Source organism: Dama dama, chromosome 30 (assembly GCF_033118175.1).
Source record: "Dama dama isolate Ldn47 chromosome 30, ASM3311817v1, whole genome shotgun sequence".
Taxonomy (NCBI): Eukaryota; Metazoa; Chordata; class Mammalia; order Artiodactyla; family Cervidae; genus Dama; species Dama dama.
In genome coordinates, this window is record NC_083710.1 from 7229074 (window position 1) to 7249169 (window position 20096).

A 20096-nucleotide genomic window follows, 5' to 3' on the forward strand; every position below is an offset into this window, starting at 1 on the left:
TCCACTTTTTTCTTATTTCTCTTTTCTCCTTCTTTAGCTCATGAGGCTCTGCTGTTTTAAGTCTGTGAATACTCGGGTACCTGCCCTATACAGTGCTGCTTTTGGTACTCAGAAGAAATTGAATTTTCTAAAAGGTATTGAGGAAATTGTGATTTGGTGTAAGAATCATAGCTTATTGAAACAACTGCAGAAAAGACTGACCAGAATTGGTGTGGAACCTGAAAGAATATGTCCACTGAGTCATTGCTTTCCCAGACTTAAAATATCCACCTCTTTTTCATTCAAGTGTTGATTATTTGGAGTGCTTTGCAAATGTCCAGATACAAAATCGTTCATGTTTCACAGAATTATCAGTTTCTTTTAAGAGTCCATTTTGGCTTCTTGTAATTACTGTTTCCTTTTCTCCTTAATAATTCGTCTTCAGGCTTGTCTGTCAGTGACATAGATCCCCAGTCTCTCCTCCTGGAACATAGGAGTCCTGTTTGTCTTCGGTTGCTGCCTTCGTCCTTCAGTGCTGGTCCTTCACATTTCGGTATGCTCTAGACAGCACTTTGGCAACCTCATCTGCAAATCCTTCACCATCCAGGAGGACATTTGTTTAGAATAATAAGCTGTTATAACTCTGTCCATAGCTATTTAAATCTTAGAGGTCTGCTTCTCTTAAGATGATAAACATTCAGCTGTTGTTCAGCTATTCTTGTGCGTTTGCTTTGCAACCTTCTTGACACGTTTCTGCCAGGATCCAGTACTTAATATAGGCTCCCTCTTACAGATGGCTTTCTTCCACCTAGTTTAAGGCTTATTAATTTAGCCTCCTTTCAGTTGTCATTGGTCTGTAGCCTGAAATTCTTCAGACGTGTCATACTGCTGTCATTTCCCTTACAATCTGGTTTCTGCTTTTCATCTCATTCAGTGGTCCAAGTCAAAAGGATCACAACGCCATTTGAATTTTTAGTGTAACTTACAGAAATTTTATAGGTTTAAGTAGTTAAACATCAGTTATCAGGTAAGAGAAAGTTCTGTTTCACCCATCCTAGTATTTTCTCTGAAGATTTTTCTCTCACAGATTTCTTCTTAATTCTGCCGACATATGACACGGTGGAGCTACATGTTGACAAAACTCTTAAAAGGCCATTTACACCTTTTCCTTACATGATTTTTGGTAGTATAAAATAATGTATAACAGATTTATTGATTTAGGCAAATATACTGAAATTCACTGAAAATTAGAGATTATTTTTTGGTTTAACTTAACATGGCTTCACTGTTGGTAGATTGAGTATATTTCAAAACATTTCTGATATTAATTTGAGTTCTCATTTAGATGATTCTGAGGAAGTGGCTTCATGTCCACTAGCCATTTGGTTTACATGGGTCTGAATTACCAGACTTGTATGGATGAATATAGACCTTGAGATTATATTGGTGACTAAACCACTGTCTCATGTGTTTCATTTCAATACTTGTCTGCTTGGTTCAGCAGTGATTCACTCATTTCTACATTTATTTGACAAATATTTATTGGACACCTGCTGTGTGCTCGGCCGTGTTCTGGATTCTGAGTTTGTTGCAGGGAACACACCTCTTCCTCCTCCTTGGTCTTCCACTGTAGTCGCGTACAGTGACCCAGACACAGAAATGAAAGTGTGGAGTCAGGTGGCCCTCGGGACTCCTCAGCATGCGGTGGTGATCAATGACTGGAGAGGGCCTCTCCCCTCTGAGCAAGCACCTGAGTGACCGGCTCGGGGGACCGCTCACAGACAGAGGCCGCAGAGCGCCGGGCTCTGGGGACAGTGGGGTTTGGAGCAGGGGAGCCTGGCTGATGCAGAGCGGGTGGAGGGGCGGGCAGCAGGAGAGGGGAAGACGGAGGCCCCAGGACCGCGCCGGCAGAGTGTGGGCCGGCGGCCGTCATGCTAGGAAATCACTGGAGATCTTTACACGGAGGAGTGAAAGTATCTGGTCTGTGCCTTAGGTTTAGGTCAGGTTGATTATTCTGGCAGCTGTGTGAGGAACAGGTGGTGGGGTAGGAGAATAAATTGAAGCCAGCGGCCAGTTAACATGCTATAACAATAATGAAGGTGAGAAAGGGTGCTGGCTTGATGGCAGTGTCCATGGTGAGAAGGGCAGAGTCCATATAATATTTCAAAATTAGGGAAGCCAGGGTATCTGATAGGTCAGATTTAATGAATGAGAAGAGTCCAGGATGACCGCAAGGTGCTTGCTTTGTTCAGTTAGATAGATAGGAGATCCTATTTCCAGAGAAAAGGAAAAGACTCAAGAGAGAAGCAGACTCAGGGAGGGAAGATCACTTAAAACATCTGTGGACTTGTGAGTGGACCTATGCAGAAAGCAGTTGGGATGTAAGCTGGAGGTCAGGGCTGAAGGCATAAATTCGGGAGCTAGTCACATACTTGTGGAATTTAAAGCTCTGGCGCTAGATGAGATCACCCAGGGTATGAATCAGAAATGTAACACAGGAGGCCGTGAGGGCACAGCAAAATATGCAAACCTGACTGTTTATCTCAGTCTTCTCCCTGGAGAGGGACTCATCATCTGCAAGGTTTTATTTGTTTTTGCTGCTGGTTACCACCTCTCTGAGGAAAATTGTAATCCCTGGTCTAGGGAATTGTACAAGGTGATTTTTTGATATGACACTATTGCAGTTTGTTTCAAAAGCTAAGCATGAGGCAGGGCGAGAGGGCTGTTTGGCATTTGTGGGATATAATTCATCAGGGACTTTTGGAAAGAAGCTGGTGGTCATGAGAACAGTGGTTGTGGAATATGTATCTGTGAAAAGAAAGAAAAAACTACTTTTGCCTGCAGATCTTGCTCTCATGAAGGAAAATGGAGTGATTTCTAATATATCAGTAAAAAATGTATAGTGCCTATATTATGAACTAAGATAAAGTTAAAATGCCAGAAGTGTGCAGACATATTCTATGATACAGTAGCTCTTGTTTATTCAAGGGATTGAGTTCATTTAGTTCAAATATACATCAAAATAGTAATATCAAATCCTGTCATTAATGGGAAAATTCACTCATGTACTACCGGTTGTGTTCTCTGTAGAGTGGGAGGATAAGTGGAATTGAACTCTGAATGAATTCTCTTATGAGTATTTGTTACCCTTATTCCCCTGAAATTAGTAGAATGTCAGCTATGTTAAATAACTCTTTAATTCTTTAATTTATGAGAACTAATAAAAACACAGCATGATCAGAATAATATGCTGTTTCGTTGAGTTGCTCTCGTGAGTTTCTCAAAAAGTTTGAATTTTCAACTGTAATTTGTATTGGTCTGACCACTTTTTTCATGTGTTAGCAAAAGGTACATTGTATTGTTTATGTTCTATCTTATAGGCGTGTATAAATGTAAAATGTTGTGAAATAATTTGATAATACTAAGAAATGATATCTTTTTTTTTAGTAAATGTGCTGCCGAAGCGAGCACTAAGAAATGATATCTATGTCAACTCATCTTCACTGCATTCTGTTCTTAACATAGCAGCTAGTGACATAAGGAAATGTCAACCCACTCTAGTGTTCTTGTCTGAGAAATGCCGTGGACAGAGGAGACTGGTGGGCCACAGTCCACGGGGTCGCAGGGAGTCGGGCACGACTGAGCACACCTGTAAGCAGGCAGTGACATTAGGTGGAGAAGGCTTTGTCTCTCCCTGTAACCTCGTACTGGCCTCCACCTTGGAGGAGGAGCCTAAGTCTTCGCTATCGGTGACAAGTTTCTGCATATGTGACAGGGCCCTGATGTTCTGTGCTTATTTTCTACCACTCTCCTCTGGCTAACTCAGCTTTAACCACGTAGCCTCCATACTGTCCTGTTGGCTGTATAGTCTCCTTGGACTTATTTTCTGTATAGATCCAAATGGCTTGTTGCCTCATATCCTTTTGATATTTCTTCCTCAGTCAACTTTTGAAGGTGTTTTCTGAGCACCCTGTTTGAAATTGCATGCCCAGTTGCTCATGGCACTTCTTTTCCTTTTCCCTGCTTTATTTTTCTCCCAAGCACTCATTACCTTCGCATTTACTGTATTGTATTCTGTCCATTAACCTGTCTTAGTTTATCATAAGAATGGCCATGGTCACAACGTGACTCATTCTCTTAGACATATGTTAGAGAATTTCTAGTGTCTTGAACAATACCTGGCATGTAATAAGCATAATAGATATCTGATAGATGAATAAGTAACTTAGCCTATGATGCTTGATAGTTAATTTTAGATACTGTAAAACTATAATCATTTAGTGCTTATCTTACTGAGGCTTGAATGCAGCATGTTCCTAGCACTGAAACACAAATCTGGGTTAAAACAACTTCATCTTGGTATTTGAGATTCCTGCAAATATCCTTCATTGCATTTCTAGTCTAATTAGACAGACCTGGGTTTGAATTCTTAGTTTACCATTTACTAGCTTTGAAATCTTGGGTAAGCTTATTAATACCCCTCGGTTTAATTCCCTTTATAAAATGTGTGTGAATTTAGGGCCTATCTCAGTAGATTGTAGCAAGATTTAAAGGAATGTGTGCAGGTTTGGAGTCAATAGTGAGTGCTCAATTCTGTTAGATGCTGTTATCCTTCTTATACATTTATTTTGAATGTTTTTCTTTTCCTCTGTAATGATCCAGCTCAGGACCTACTTTCTTTCTCTAAAGCTGGTTCCTACTTTACATTTAGAATTTTCTCTCTCACCCTGTTATTTTCTATCATGTTTTGTGTTGTACTTTTGCCCGCATCACTGTCTTCAGAATTTCTCTCTTAGGGTGTGCACAGCCACATGGTTTCAGACCCAGCACACATCCTTTGTCTCTCATCTTGTGTGCGCCTGACCCGCATCAGCAACTCACAGGCTCAGCTCCGTCTGCTCTCTTGTTCTCTCCTCTCCCTCCCTGGTGCTGCTTTACTGACGCCTGCCCTGGCTCTTTTCTACCCCTTCTTACACTTAAGTGAGCATCTTGCTCAGAGTCTTCACTCTGCTCTCTTTTCATACCTTCCTCTTTCTCAAGGGCTTTGTTCACTCTCCAATTGATTTCTAATAACTCTTGACTTTTTTTTTTTAGAGCTCCCAGTCTTTTTGTACTTTAACTTTTAAACATACACAATTTAATGTCACTAAGCGGCAAAGGGCATCGGTTAGGAATATAGCATAAAGGCTAGTACTGACTCATGAGCCATCTCAGTTATGATCAGCCATCATGACTTCCAGGTCTCATGATGAGTTATGGTGCTGGAGTATTTATATTCTATTCATGGGAACAGTTTTCAAGGGGACAGTTGAAATTACTGAGAAACGGATTAGGATGAACATCTCATATTAGTTACATGTGTTGGAGCCAGAAATACGAGCTAAAAGCTTTCTACCTCTAACTCTCTGAGGATCTTAGCCTTAGGAATCTTAGGATCTTAACCTTAGGAATCTCCTGAAATTAAAATCATCCAGTTGCATACAGTAATAGCTTGATAGTTATTATAGAAAGTGTGCTCAAGAACAGAAAATACTCCAAATTCATTTTGACTGTCTCATGTATTATAAAGCAGCAGGTTAGCCTCTGCTTGTAAATCGCGTCATGCAGTAGGGAAGTGGGAGGAGATTAAAACCTTACTGTACATTAGTTTAGTCTGATCATTTTTTTTATGTAGCATCTGAGACTTGTTACACTTAGAAGATGAGAGTGTGGATAATAGGAACAAAGAGGGAGATTAATTTTGGAGTTTCAGGTCAATGACATATGTATTGTATCAAATTAGCAACTATAGGACACTCAGGTAAGTACATGACAGTTATAGTACTTGATTTGAAAATGAAAGTTGTAGTTGCTCACTCGTGTCTCACTCTCTGCAACCCGTGGATTATAGCCCACCAGGCTTTTCTGCCCATGGAATTCTCCAGGTAAGAATACTGCAGTGGGTAGCCATTCCCTGCTCCAGGGGATCTTCCCGATCTACAGGCAGGACACAGGTCTCCCACATTGTAGGCAGATTCTTAACCATCTGAGCCACTAGGCGAGTGATGTACAGTTCACAAGGTGTATTTATATACATGTATCTGATGCATCTGTCCTTCTGAGACAACAGTCCCTTAGGCTTATAAGAACTGAAACTCATTTAGAATATGTGATTTAACCAAGAAATCCCACACCTCACAAACAGAAAAGAAGGATTCAAACTCAAGATTTCTGACTCCACATTTCTATATTGTATATTGTTTCTACTTCTTTGCTTCTAGATACAAGACTCTTGATCTATTGGCACAGTCTTATATGTATACAAGAGGTAGGAAAAGGCAAATGAATGCAAAGGGAAAGTTTTTCAAGGTAGTCTTTAGCCTGCATTGCAGTTTTGCTTGAACTAGTCCCGCCTCTGCTTTTCTTTGCAGAAACTAACCTTTTTTATCTTTAGAAACTCAGAGCCCATATGGGAGGGAAATAAATGCTCTTCTTTCTTAAGGAGCTGGAATGTCAACCGCCTCGTCTGGCTTATTACTCTCTGACTACTCACTTTGCTTGAGAAGCCTTCCCCTCTTTTTCTGTCCCCGGTTTGGCAAGGAACTGGTGCTTTGAGGCCCAGAGTAAGAGCCTTTGGAAACTCCTTTAGATTCTCAGAATCTCAAACGCTTACGTTTTACTCAACCTAGTTTTCACTGTGGCTCCTGGCATGGAGTGTTTGTGGTGAAGTTTCAGTTCTGTATTTATCTGGTTCTTTATAGTACTTGTCTGGTTAAAAAAAATTTTTGTTGCTGTCTATTTGTTCTTTCCCCTCTTTGCTTATATTTTTATTTTGTATTGAATTGTATATTTCACTAGACATCCTTATCTTCCACACCATACTCGGCTTTTTTGAGAGGATAAATGCAATTGTTTTCTTTTCTCTAACATTGGGTCAAGTTTCCTGTCCTGCAACTCAGCTATTATCCATTATTAGTGCTATTGTTCATTCTTTACCAAGAATGCCAATTTTATATCCAAGGTGACATATTTATTTAAGGACTGATAGGGAACAAAGTAGCTTTTCTCCTCTTCAGTGAAAAGCTAACATTAACTTTCTTACACTAGTGTCACTAGTGCCAAATCATTTGACTTTTACTTTTGTCCAAATTCCCATCTGCTATAAAAATTTAATTCTCTGTGTGTGTGTGTGTGTGCTGTATCACTTATTGACTTCCATTATTGATCACCATTGGCTGACATTAATGTTGTTATTCAATTTAGTCTAAATTTTAGTATGTTTGAGTTCTCGTGGTTTGTGGCTTTGTTTTGAAACTGACTAGACTAGTGTCCTGTTGATGTTTTGTTCACTGGCGTCACATGGTGTGTCTCTCCCTGTGGAAGACGTGACAGTGTTGAAATGTTATGCTGTGGGCAAGCAGTCTTTCAGTCCTGCTTTATCAGTGTTTATTTTGTAAGTAGCTCCCCATGGAACTGCTAGCCACAGTGAAGCACCTCAGTCATTCTGATCAGTTGAATGCCAGTGTACTCTGAAAGGATTTAAGGTTCTGCTGGCTTTGTATTATGAGTTTCCTTGACACTGTCTTTATATGCTTTTCCTAATTTCTGAGCCAGAATTTTTTGAGGCATTCTATATTTTGAATATAACTAAGAGGAAGCTAGTTTGGTTAGCTTCATGACAGGCCTTTCCTTTATTGCTTAGTTGTCTGTTTGCTATTCTGTTCTCATTCTATTACTTTACGTATTTTTTTGTGTTTTTTTGCCTAGTTTTGCTTTTCTTATTCTTAGCCTTTAATTTCTTAGTGGATTTTTATAATCTCTGGAACTGTCTCTATTCCTATCTACTGTTGGTTTTAGTAATTACCTCTCTTGCCAGTTGAAGACTACTCCCCCAACCAACTTTAACCACCCCCAAATTGAGGTTTCCACCAATTTTTTCTAATCATGGGTCTTCACTGTGGCCTAACCCTTACTTAGTTGTGGCCCTGGTCTGAACGCTGCCTTCAGCCTGGCCTGTGTCTTGGTGCACCTTAGCCAGCACGCACCTAGTCCGCCCGCGCTGCCGGGAAGCACGTCACAGACCCGGCCCTCTGGTGTCTGCAGACGGAGCAACAGACGTGCTTCACTGCTGAAGGGCCGAGCAGCCCCGGAAAAAGGTGTCTCAGCGGTTTGATGTGAATGCTCCCACAGCACACCCACCAAATCAATGGCTTGAGCTGAAACATGATCCCAAACACTGAATGAATTTCTTAAACGCCACTGATTTATTTTTAGAAGCCCCTGAATGAATTTATTTTTCCTGATGTAGAAACAGAATAAAAACTGCAAACAATCAATACTAAGAAACAGGTGTCATTTTTAATGGGTTTCTGTTTGGAATAAATGCAGAAACACCTTTGCCATTAATATTCTGGCATTAGAGAAAGAGCAAAAATTTATAAAATGGCATAGGAAAAATAGTTAAATCAGCCATTTAAGAGTATTTTAGGGAGAGTTATTATTTTAAAATATGACTTAGTAAATGTTATAGGAAAAGGCCCTCTATATTACTTTTAAAAAAAAACAAAATCTGGCCAGTTTTATTGAAGAAAAATTGTACATGGTTTACTTTTCACCCGTCTGGTCTGGCGTGTGTCTGATGATAGCAGAGTCACCTGGATCTGTGAGAGCCAATGTGCATACTCTCTAGTGTTCTCCACATGCTCTGCCCAGTTCAGTGCTATTGCCACTGTAATGATGGACACCAGTTTTGGCCAACATGCCATAGTACTGTATTTCAGATTTCCTCAAAGCCGGCCTTTGTCTGATCATTTTCAGAGGCTACTTGTACCCCAGCATGTACTTTCCACTTTTCATAACCAGTTGGAGCCTAAATTTGATAGACTCCAGTGACTTTCTCATCTTCTTTGTGGCCACCATCTTCCTGCCTTAGGTGTGGGATGCCCCCAACAAAGAGCAGCCGCCAAGATAGCCAGGTAGTGAGAGACTTCTGTTATTACTTCTGAATAAACGAATCTATAGCATAGTTTCTCCTGTGTCACTTTCTCTTACCCTCACTACCCTGACCCTGCCTCCCTGAAGTGCACCCCAGACTTCAGTGTTTATCAGTGAGGTCAGCTTCTGGAGGTAGAGACAAAAGGGTCAGCTAGCTGCCATTACATCCAAGAGGCTGAGTTCTATTTTTTGATGTCCAGCTCCGATTTGCCATTTTACTCTGTGACTGACCTTTACCTAGAACACTGATTAATCTTGAACATGTAATGTTAACCAATTGGGAATTTATAGGATTTCACCAAAGTGGCTCTTGAATGTTAGCATCTTGATTATGATATTTTAAAGACTTCTCAGAATCCCTCTTTTGTTAACTGAAATTCTGAAAGTCAGGCATACCTAAGATTGCCATGCCTAAGGTGCTTTATGCACTGGTCATAGCAAACACCCTCTTCCAACAACACAAGAGAAGACTCTACACATGGACATCACCAGATGGTCAGTACTGAAATCAGATTGATTATATTCTTTGCAGCCAAAGATGGAGAAGCTCTATACGGTCAGGAAAAATAAGAACAGGAGCTGACTGTGGTTCAGATCATGAACTCCTTATTGCCAAATTCAGACTTAAATTGAGAAAGTAGGGAAAACCACTAGACCATTCAGGTATGACATAAATCAAATACCTTACGATTATACAGTGGAGGTGACAAATAGATTCAAGTGACTAGATCTCATAAAGTGCCTGAAGAACTATGGATGGAGGTTCGTGACATTGTACAGGAGGCAGTGATCAAGACCATCCCCAAGGAAAAGAAATGCAGAAAGGCAAGAAAGAAAAAGAAAGTGAAATCGCTCAGTCGTGTTTGACTCTTTGCGACCCCATGGACTGTAGCCTAGCTGACTCCTCCCTCCATCCACGGGATTTTCCAGGCAAGAGTACTAGAGTGGGTTGCCAATTCCTTCTCCAGGGGATCTTCCCAGCCCAGGAATTGAACCTAGGTCCCCTGCAATGTAGGCAGATGCTTTTACCATCTGAGCTACCAGGGAAGTCCAAGAAGGCAAAATGGTGTCAAATGAGGCCTTAGAAATAGCTGTGAATAGACGTGAAAGGCAAAGGAGAAAAAGAAAGATACATCCATTTGAATGCAGAGTTCCAAAGAACAGCAAGGAGAGATAAGAAAGCCTTCCTCAGTGATCAATGCAAAGAAAGAGAGGAGAACAACAGAATGGGAAAGACTAGACATCTCTTCAAGAAATGTCTAGAAAGATACCAAGGACCATTTCATGCAAAGATGGGCACAATCAAGGACAGAAATGGTATGGTCTTATTAGAAGCAGAAGATATTAAGAAGAGGTGGCAAGAATACACAGAAGAACTGTACAAAACAGATCTTCACAACCCAGATAGTCTCAATGGTATGATCACTTGCCTAGAGCCAGACATCCTGGAATGTGACATCAATTGGACCTTAGGAAGCATCACTATGAATAAAGCTAATGGAGGTGATGGAATTCCAGTTGAGCTATTTCAAATCCTAAAAGATGATGCTGTGAAAGTGCTGCACTCAATATGCCAGCAAATGTGGAAAACTCAGCAGTGGCCACAGGACTAGAAAAGGTCAGTTTTCATTCCAGTCCTGGAGAAAGGCAATGTCAAAGAATGCTCAAAGTACCACACAATTGCACTCAACTCACATGCTAGTAAAGTAATGCTCAAAATTCTCTAAGCCAGGCTTCAACAGCACGTGAACTGTGAGCTTCTGGATGTTCAAGCTGGTTTTAGAAAAGGCAGAGGAACAAGAGATCAAATTGCCTACATTCGTTGGATCATCGAAAAAGCAAGAGAGTTCCAGATAAACATCTACATCCACCGTTGACTATGCCAAAGCCTTTGACTGTGTGGACCATAAAAAGCTCTGGAAAATTCTTCAAGAGATGGGTATATCAGACCTCCTGACCTGCCTCCTGAGAAACCTGTATGCAGGTCAGGAAGCAACAGTTAGAACTGGACATGGACCAACAGACTGGTTCCAGATCAGGAATGGAGTAAGTCAAGGCTGTATATTGTCACCCTGTTTATTTAACTTCTATGCAGAGTACATCATGAGAAACGCTGGGTTGGAGGAAGCACAAGCTGGACTCAAGATTGCCGGGAGAAATATCACTAACTTCAGATATGCAGATGACACCACACTTATGGCAGAAAGTGAAGAAGAACTAAAGAGCCTCTTGATGAAAGTGAAAGGGAGAGTGATTAAGTTGGCTTAAATCTGAACATTCAGAAAACTAAGATATGGCATCTGGTCCCATCACTTCATGGCAAATAGATGGGGAAACAGTGGCAGACTTTAATTTTTTGGGTTCCAAAATTACTGCAGATGGTGACTGTGGCCTTGAAATTAAAAGACACTTGCTCCTTGGAAGAAAAGTTATGACCAACCTAGACAGCATATTAAAAGCAGATACATTGCTTTGCCAACAAAGGTCTGTCTAGTCAAGGCTATGGTTTTTCCAGTAGTCATGTGTGGATGTGAGAGTTGGACTGTGAAGAAAGCTGAGTGCTGAAAAATTGATGCTTTTGAACTGTGGGGTTGTAGAAGACTCTTGAGAGTCCCTTGGACTGCAAGGAGATCCAACCAGTCCATCCTAAAGGAAATCAGTCCGGGGTGTTCATTGGAAGGACTGATGCTGAAGCTGAAACTCCAATACTTTGGCCACCTGATGCGAAGAGTTGACTCATTGGAAAAGACCCTGATGCGGGGAGGGATTGGGGGCAGGAGGAGAAGGGGATGACAGAGGATGAGATGGCTGGATGGCATCACCGACTCAATGGACATGAGTTTGAGTAAACTCCGGGAGTTTGTGATGGACAGGGAGGCCTGGCGTGCTGCGATTCATGGGGTCGCAGAGAGTCGGGCACGACTGAGTGAGTGAGCTTAACTGTGAATGAATGGCAATAGGAAGACAAATATAAAGAGGAATAAATTGTGGGTATTCATTTTAGAATAATGTTCTTGAGATATAAGAGATTCTCAAGGGTGATAAATGCTGAGTCAGCCTGTCACAACTGTATATTTTTTTGTAGTTTCCATTTGTTGATAACCTGTTGTATTTCAGGTCCTATACCTCACGTGTGGAACATTCTGTCCTTTTGCACATAGCAGCTAAAAGATCTTTTATTATAAAAATGAATGTGATTATGTCACTTCTCAGCTTAAAATACTGTAATGGTGTGAAATTTACCTTGTTATGTTAATGAAGCCATTTTTTGTCCTTTTCATTTTAACCTATTGTTGTTATAGGCAGCATATATGTTGAATATTGCATTTTTGTTTCAAGTCCAGTGTAATGATTTTGCCTTTTTAACTAGAGTGGTCCTTTTGTTTTAATGTGGCTGTTAATATAGTGGGATTTGAATCTCACATTTTGTTATTTATTTTCTATTTTTCTCATCTATTCTTTGGTATTATTTTACTCTTGGATTGAGTATTTTAATGACTTTATCTTTCTGTTGGTTGGTTTATTACTACTTTTTGTTTTGTTTGTGGTTGCATTAGGGTTTACATGATACATTTTTAACTTCCTTCAAATGATATGATATCACTCTTCGTGTGGTATGAAGCTTCACGATAATATACTCCCGTTGGGGGTTTGTGCATTTGTTACCACACATCTTACCTTGGGTTACATTTAAAACTCTTAACATGTTCTGATTTTTACTTTCAACAAAGCAGTTGTCTTTTTAATCTGCACACTCCAGCATTCTTCACTCTGTTGTGTCAATCTTGACTTCCATCTGGAATCATCTTTCTTGCACATGAAAAATTGCCATAACATTTCTTCCAATGCTAATGAATTCTTTCACTTTTTCTATGTCTGTGGAAGTCTTTTCTAACCTTCATTTTGAAGTATTTCCATCGGTATGGAATTCCAAGTTGATCATTTTTCCTTTCAGAGTTTTAAACATGTTACTACACTGTCATCTTGTTTGAATTATTGGGGCGGGGAATTTGCCATCACTCATAACTTTGTTCCGCCGTACATGTTTCTCTTCTTCTCTGGTTGTTTTAAAGATTTCTCCTTCGCTTGATTAATTTGATTGTGATGTAGTTTGGGTATATATAGTTTTCTTCATATTTTTGTCCTTGGGTTTCACTGAGTTGGATCTGTGGATACTGGGTTTGTAGTTCTCTTTAAAGTTGAAATTTTTTTAGCCATTGTGTTTGTCAAATATCTTTTCTGTAGCTTCTCTCCTCTATTTCTGAAACTTCAGTTGCATATATCTTATATTATTACATACATGTCGGCTTCTCACAGTTGTTTCACAGCTCATTGATGCCCTTTTATTTCTTCCCTCTTTTTTCATTTTGCACATATATTTCAGTTCACTAATCTTTTCTTTTATGCTATTTGATGTTTTTCCTATTCAGTTAGCTCAGATAGCAAAGCTTTCTATTGTCGAAATTCAGTGCAGGTATTTAAAAAAAAAATATTTTTCATTTCTCTGCTTAAAATCGTTAATCTTTTCTCAGCCTTGTCAAGCATATGAATTGTGGTAAGTTTAAACTTTCCTGTCTCATTCAATATCCCATGAATTACAAGTTTTTTCCATTTTGCCCCTTGAGAGCAAGTACTGTTCCGATCTTTATCTGAGAGTTGGGCACGGTTACCTCCAGTGCTTTTGACTGATCTTTCCTCAGCCTTGAGTAGTTTTCTCGCATGCATGTGGTGTACACTGCGGCTAAAGACATAAGCGGGAGCCTCTTGAGAACTCTGGAGCTTTCTGTCTGTGTCACCGTTTACTAGCTGGTACCCTGTCCTGAGAACTCAGCTGCATTGGCATTCCAGCTCTTACCTCTGTCTCAGTCATGACACCTCCTGGCTCCACTGGGTTCCTTTTCAGACAGCAAGCTGGAGCAGTCATGGAATGCACCTCTTTCCCCTTTCTCAGTCAGTATCAGTGTCTGAAAACTGTTGCCTCTGGGTGTGGAGGGGAAGGGAGATAAATGCAGTCTCTGTTTTTCCATTTTTGGCCAGAAGGGGAATTTCTCTCTGATTGTTCTAATGATTTCTAAATCCATTTCAATTTGTAAAATGATCTAGTATCTATTTTTTAGCCAATGCAGGAGACCCAGGTTCCATCCCTGGGTTGGGAAGATCCTCTGGAGAAAGGAATGGTACCCACTCCAGTGTTCTTGCTTGGAGAATCCCACCATCAGAGGAGCCTTGCAGGCTTGAGGTCCATGGGGTCATGAAGAGTTGGACACAACTGAGCGACTTTCAGATTTCACCACTCCCTTCTTGTCTACTGTGTTTCAGCTGCATTCATTTTCTGTTCACTGCTCAGGTTTGCTTTACCCCGGCTGCTCGCTCTGCCTCAGCCCAGATACCCCTTCCCTGTGGTAGGACCTATCATCCTGATGTATCCCTCCATTCTCTATGTTATCCTGCATATTCATGAGCAATTATCCTTACCTAAAATGATCTTACCTATTTATATTATTGTTTCTCCTTTTCTTTCCCTTTCTTTATCTCTTTACTTTAGTACATCCATTTGGACCGGGTTCCTGTCATCTTATGTTCAGTGTGATTCTTTGGCACATAATAAATATGCAATAAATAATTTGATATATAAATGAATGAGTAGTTATATCTGTCTCTCATATAACTCCCAGAAATAGTCATTAACATTTCATTGCTGAGGCAGCTTGTTCATCCATCTAGTAACTAGTGCAGCTCAGCTATGAACCATACTTTTATGATGCTGAAGGACAGCCTCCTTTTTTTTAATGGTGGCAATCACTCTCGTGTGTTAGCTGTAGGTTCCCCCTGTACTTGAAGTTGCTTTTAGCCCTGGTTTCTGTATGCTTCATCACTGGAGCAAATTTATTTTTAATATTTAAAGATTGACTTGAGTTAATGATAAATTACTTAGTATGTTTGTGGAGGAGCTTAAATTATTGAGTTGTTGAATTTAAAATTAATTTTGGGGAATTTTGTCAAGTTTCTACTTTTTCTACTTTGGTATTTTAAATCTTCTAAATAGACAACTAAAAAGTGGGGCATTTGAGTCCATAATAGGAATTATGGTTGTTTTTTGGTATAGAATCATGATGCTTTCTTGTTAGACCATCTATGTAGTATTGAAATTTTATGGCACAATCTGCTTAATGTGTTTCATTTGCAAAAACAAAACATCATTATAGTCACATACTAATTACTAGCCATGAATCATTCATTTGAAAGAAAGTCTAAAGCATTTTGTAGTTATAAGCAAAAAGGTCTCTTATGAGTCATCACTTTACAGACAACATTGTTTTAAGGTTGATTTTTAGATTTGAGTATCATCTAGTGCCTGAGAATCATTTTCTGTATTCTGCAAATCTCATTATATAGGTCTAGATGCTATCTTCTAAGACTGTTTTGGAAACATAATGGAAAATGGGAGACTGGACTTCTGGAACTAAGTTACTATAGAGTTGGGCAATTTTATTTTTTTTTTATTTTTATTTTTTTAAATAAATTATTTATTTATAACTGTGTTGGGTCTTAGTTGCGGTGTGCAGGCTTCTCTCTGGTTGAGGGGCACGGACTGAGCTGCTCTGAGCCATGTGGGATCCTAGTTCCCTGACCAGAGATCGAACCCACATCCTCTGCATCGGAAAGTGGATTCTCAACCACTGGACCACCAGGAAAGTCCCCGAGTTGGGCAATTTTATTGTGCTGGTGGCTTAAGGTGTAATTGCAGTAGATATTGACATGTTTATTTTATATATTATTCTCGAAGCCATCTGAAAAGCTCTATAAACGTACATTTTTAGTAGAGTGAATACTATAACCAATATTCTATATTTAATGGCTGTCCCCTTTAACACAAAGGTGACCATTTGATGAAAATAGATTGTATACATACTACTTATATAGTCTTAAATCATCTTCCTATAAATAACATTATATAAGAAAGTATTGTAACTTTACATTGAAAAACTGATGGACATCACCTTAGCTAAATATTATGTATTATATTATTATAATATATGAACATATATATATTTCCTTTAGTATACATATATATGAAAAGGACGACAGAAAATATGATGATGCAAATGATACAAAATGGAAACATTCGGTTAATCTAGGTAAAGAGTTTTTTGTATTTTTAAAACTAAACTTGTAATAAAAGCATTTTAAAATTCCATTTACAGTAATAAAAGAATAAAATACTTAGGAACAAATTTTTGGAAATCTGTGGTGGTCTCCCTGGAGGCTGGGCTGTGCACATGCGGAGCAAGATTTGCCACATGGCACCTGCTGCACAGCGAGTTTAGAACAGAGATAGCAGGGGTCCATCGTTGCTAGGAGCCGTTGGAGTTCTGGCCCTGCCAGTGTAGAGATAACTCCCACTAACATACTTGGCATTCACTCAAACAACTAGTAAGGTTGTACCTTAGGAAACATGGCCAGCATCCTAAAGGAGTACTTACACTAGGCTGACCTTAACAAAATTAAGACTACAGTCTTTTCTGGGAAGGATGAGTCCTAACAAGTTAGAGGGGCCAAGGAAACGCCTCCCGCTTTCCACAGAATGTGAGCCTAAACCTGTTAAGACTATAAATAAGCCTATGGAGAAACTTAAAGGTGATGACCCAATGATCGATTTGCCTGCTAAGTCAAGAAGGAACAGTCTTCAAAGTAGTATTATACTTCAGGAGTTGTTATGGCATTTTATTATTTAATTAAGAAGTTGTGGCTCAGCTGGTAAAGAATCTGCCTGCAATGCAGGAGACCTTGGTTCGATTCCTGGGTCGGGAAGATTGACTGGAGAAGGGAAAGGCTACCCACTCCAGTATTCTAGCCTAGAGAATTCCATGAACTGTATAGTCCATGGGGTCCCAAAGAGTTGGACAGGACTGAGCGACTTTCACTTTCACTTTCAAAGTTAATAATATAGAATGTATTGTCAAAGGAAAAAGTAGTCAAATCAACAAGAGGGCCCAGATTTTAGATTTCAAATGTAAAGACGTTAATATGGATATTATAAATATGTTTAACGAACTAAAGGAAATTATCTTTGAGAATGAAAGGAAAGAAAAACTGAAAAGTTCAGTAACTGAATTAAAATATTCAATATGTAGGTTAAGTATATTGGAAATAGACAATCTAAAACACCTGTAATTGTAGTCCCCAAAGGACAGAGAGTGAGATTGTGGCTGGCAAAATATTTGAAGAAATAAGGGCAAAGAAATGTCAAATTGAGAGGAAAAAATAAACTTATGGTTCAAGAATCTCAGTAAACCACACTCAGGATAAATATAAAGAAAAAGGCACATTCTAGTCAAACTGCTTAAAGACAAAGACGAGAAAGTAATTTGAGACGGAAGGAAACATATGAGAAAATAAGGAGATGGATATAGCTGATTTTCTAGAAATAATCAAAAGCAGAAGTCAACAGAAGGGTGTATTTAAAATGTTGAAATAAATAAAACTCTATAAACTAAAGATTCTCTACTTAGTAGATACCCTTCCAAAATTGGGTAAAATGAATACACTTTAAAAAGCGGAGAGTTTGTGCCTGTCACAGCTGTCCTACAAGAAAAGGTAAAGTTGTCCTGCAGACCAAATGAAAATGATACTAGATGAAAACTGGTATCCACAAAAAGAAATCAATACCATGTGAAATAATAAATGAACTGTGCTTTTTTTGTTCTCATAATTTACTTAACAGAAACCTAATAATTAAAAAGTGACGTTGCAGGATAGTGTTTGTCTGTATATAGAAGCAGAAGATGTGCTGGCAGTTGCCTGAATGGTCGGGTGGGATGAATGGAGTTGGACTGCTGTAACATTATGACACACGTGGAATGAATCAGAGTCTGAGGTGTGACTGAAGTGCTGGAGGGGGGAGTCAGGAAACGAAAACCGTAAAAAAGTATGATACTGACTTAACAGTCACTCTCAATAGACTACATAAAGTTGCATCCTAGAGGAACCACGAAAAATCAAGAAAAAAAAATGGAGTACTAAAAATTGCTTGATAAACACAAAAGCAGGAAAGGAGAATGGAGATGTAAAGGGCAGAAAGGACAAACACAAACACATAATCAGCAGTAAGAAAAGTAGCATCGCTGTGTGTATTTCAGGGAATGCGTATTTCAGGACAGATTATCTGTTAAGAGATAGTGGCATTACACAAGGATGCAAGGAGTAATTTACAAGAAACAATCATCTTAAATATGTATGCACCTAATAAAGAGCATTAAAATTCATGAAACAAAACCTGTAGAATGAAATGGAGAAATAGATAGCTTCCCAATCATAATGAGGTTTTAATGCCCCTCTTTCATTTAATTCTAGTAAAAGTATATCAAAAAAGAAGACAGTAAATATTTGAAAAAGCAAGACTGTTCTATCAACCATATTGTTCTAATTGGTATTTATAGAAAATTTCACATGTAACTGCAAAATATACATTCTTTTCAAATACACATGGAACATTCACCAAGGTGTAGACCATATGGAAACATAAAATAAGTCTCAGTAATTTTCCAAAGATTGAAATCTTATAGAGTATGCTTTCTGTCTAAATGGAATTAAATTGGACAAAAACAATAATAGAACATCTCTCACTGTTTCAAAGTTGGATAACATAATATTAAATTGTTTGTGGGTCAAAGAAGAAATTATTTTGAAATTCATGAAAATGAAAGCATGAAAAAAATAAAACTAAATTCTCAAATGTCAGTCAGTAATCAAAGAAGGGAAACTATTACAGAAAATAATCTTACTACAGACCCATATCATATATAAACATACATGAAAAAATTGTCAATAAGATATTTTTGTATCAAGTAGTGCAGTGCATAAAAAGGAGAGTGTATTGTTACCAATTTGTACAAGGTTGGTTTAACATTTGAAAATTAATTAATGTAGTTGACCATATTACAAAAAAATGAGAAAAATCATACAATTATCTATATACAAAATAAAAGCATTTGACAGCATTCTATCCTGTTTGTGATATGTAAGAACTCCTAGCAAGTAAAAATAGAAGAAAACTTTCTCAACCTGATGAAGGACATCTGTGGAAAACATGGGACTGTCCTCATGCTTAGTTGCCAAAGATTAAATTCATTGTCATTGTATAATATAATTTGGAAAACAGACAAGGAAATCTATCCTTATCACTTTTCTGTATTATAATATATATTCTAACTTGTGTAATAAGAAAATGAGATAAAAGGCTGGTATGTTGGAAACGATGTAAGTGAACTTATTATATATGTGAATACATAAGGAATCTATAGGAATCTTAGAAGGTCACAAAATAGTCACTATATGAAAATCAGTTGTATTTTTCTATATAAGCAATAATATATTGGAAAACAAATTAAAAATAGTACTATTTATAGTCGCATCAAAAGTGTAAAGTACATAAAGATGCATTTCACTGAACATGTGCAGATTTTCTATACTACAACTACCAAGTTATTGCTGAGAGAACTTACAGAAGTTGTAAATAAATGGTGATATATATACCATGCTTCTAGAGTGGAAGACTAAATTCATTAAGATTACGTTTTTCTCTCAAATGATCTATAGATTCCTAATACATACAGTCTCAACCAGTCCCAGCAGGTCTTATAATAGCAACTGACAAGATTTTACAAAAATTCATATGGCATGCAAAGGACTTGGAATGGACAAAATCAATTTTGAGAAAGACAAATTTGGAGGACCTAGAGTACTGATTTTTTATCAAGACAATAATGTTTTCGCTTAAGTATATATAAACATTTTTCTTAAAAGTTTAGAGTTTAAAGACTCACAAAGATACCATCAATTGATTTTCAACAAAAGTCTTGAAGGCTAATGAGTAGAGAAAGGAACTTCTTTGTACCAAATGATGCTGTGAAAAGTCCTTCATCATACCATGTGTGCATGCTAAGTCGCTTCAGTCGTTACCAACTCTCTGCAACCCTATGGAGTGGAGCCCACCAGGCTCCTCTGTCCATGGGATTCTCCAGGCATGAATACTGGAGTGGGCTGCCATGGCCTCCTCCAGGGGATCTTTGTGGCCCAGAGCTTGAGCTTGCATCTCTTAACATCTCCTGCATTAAAAGGAAATGGCAACTACATAAAGTTGC

General features: G+C 38.6%; 1 protein-coding gene and 1 pseudogene across 3 annotated transcripts in view; one reads left to right on the forward strand and one right to left on the reverse strand.

The window, feature by feature from the left end:
- The window catches only part of DIAPH3 (diaphanous related formin 3), a 535934-nt gene that overhangs the window by 269798 nt on the left and 246040 nt on the right, over nt 1-20096 (forward strand). The gene's annotated exons all lie outside the window — the stretch shown is intronic.
- LOC133049493 (large ribosomal subunit protein eL30-like) lies at nt 8159-9094 on the reverse strand (annotated as a pseudogene).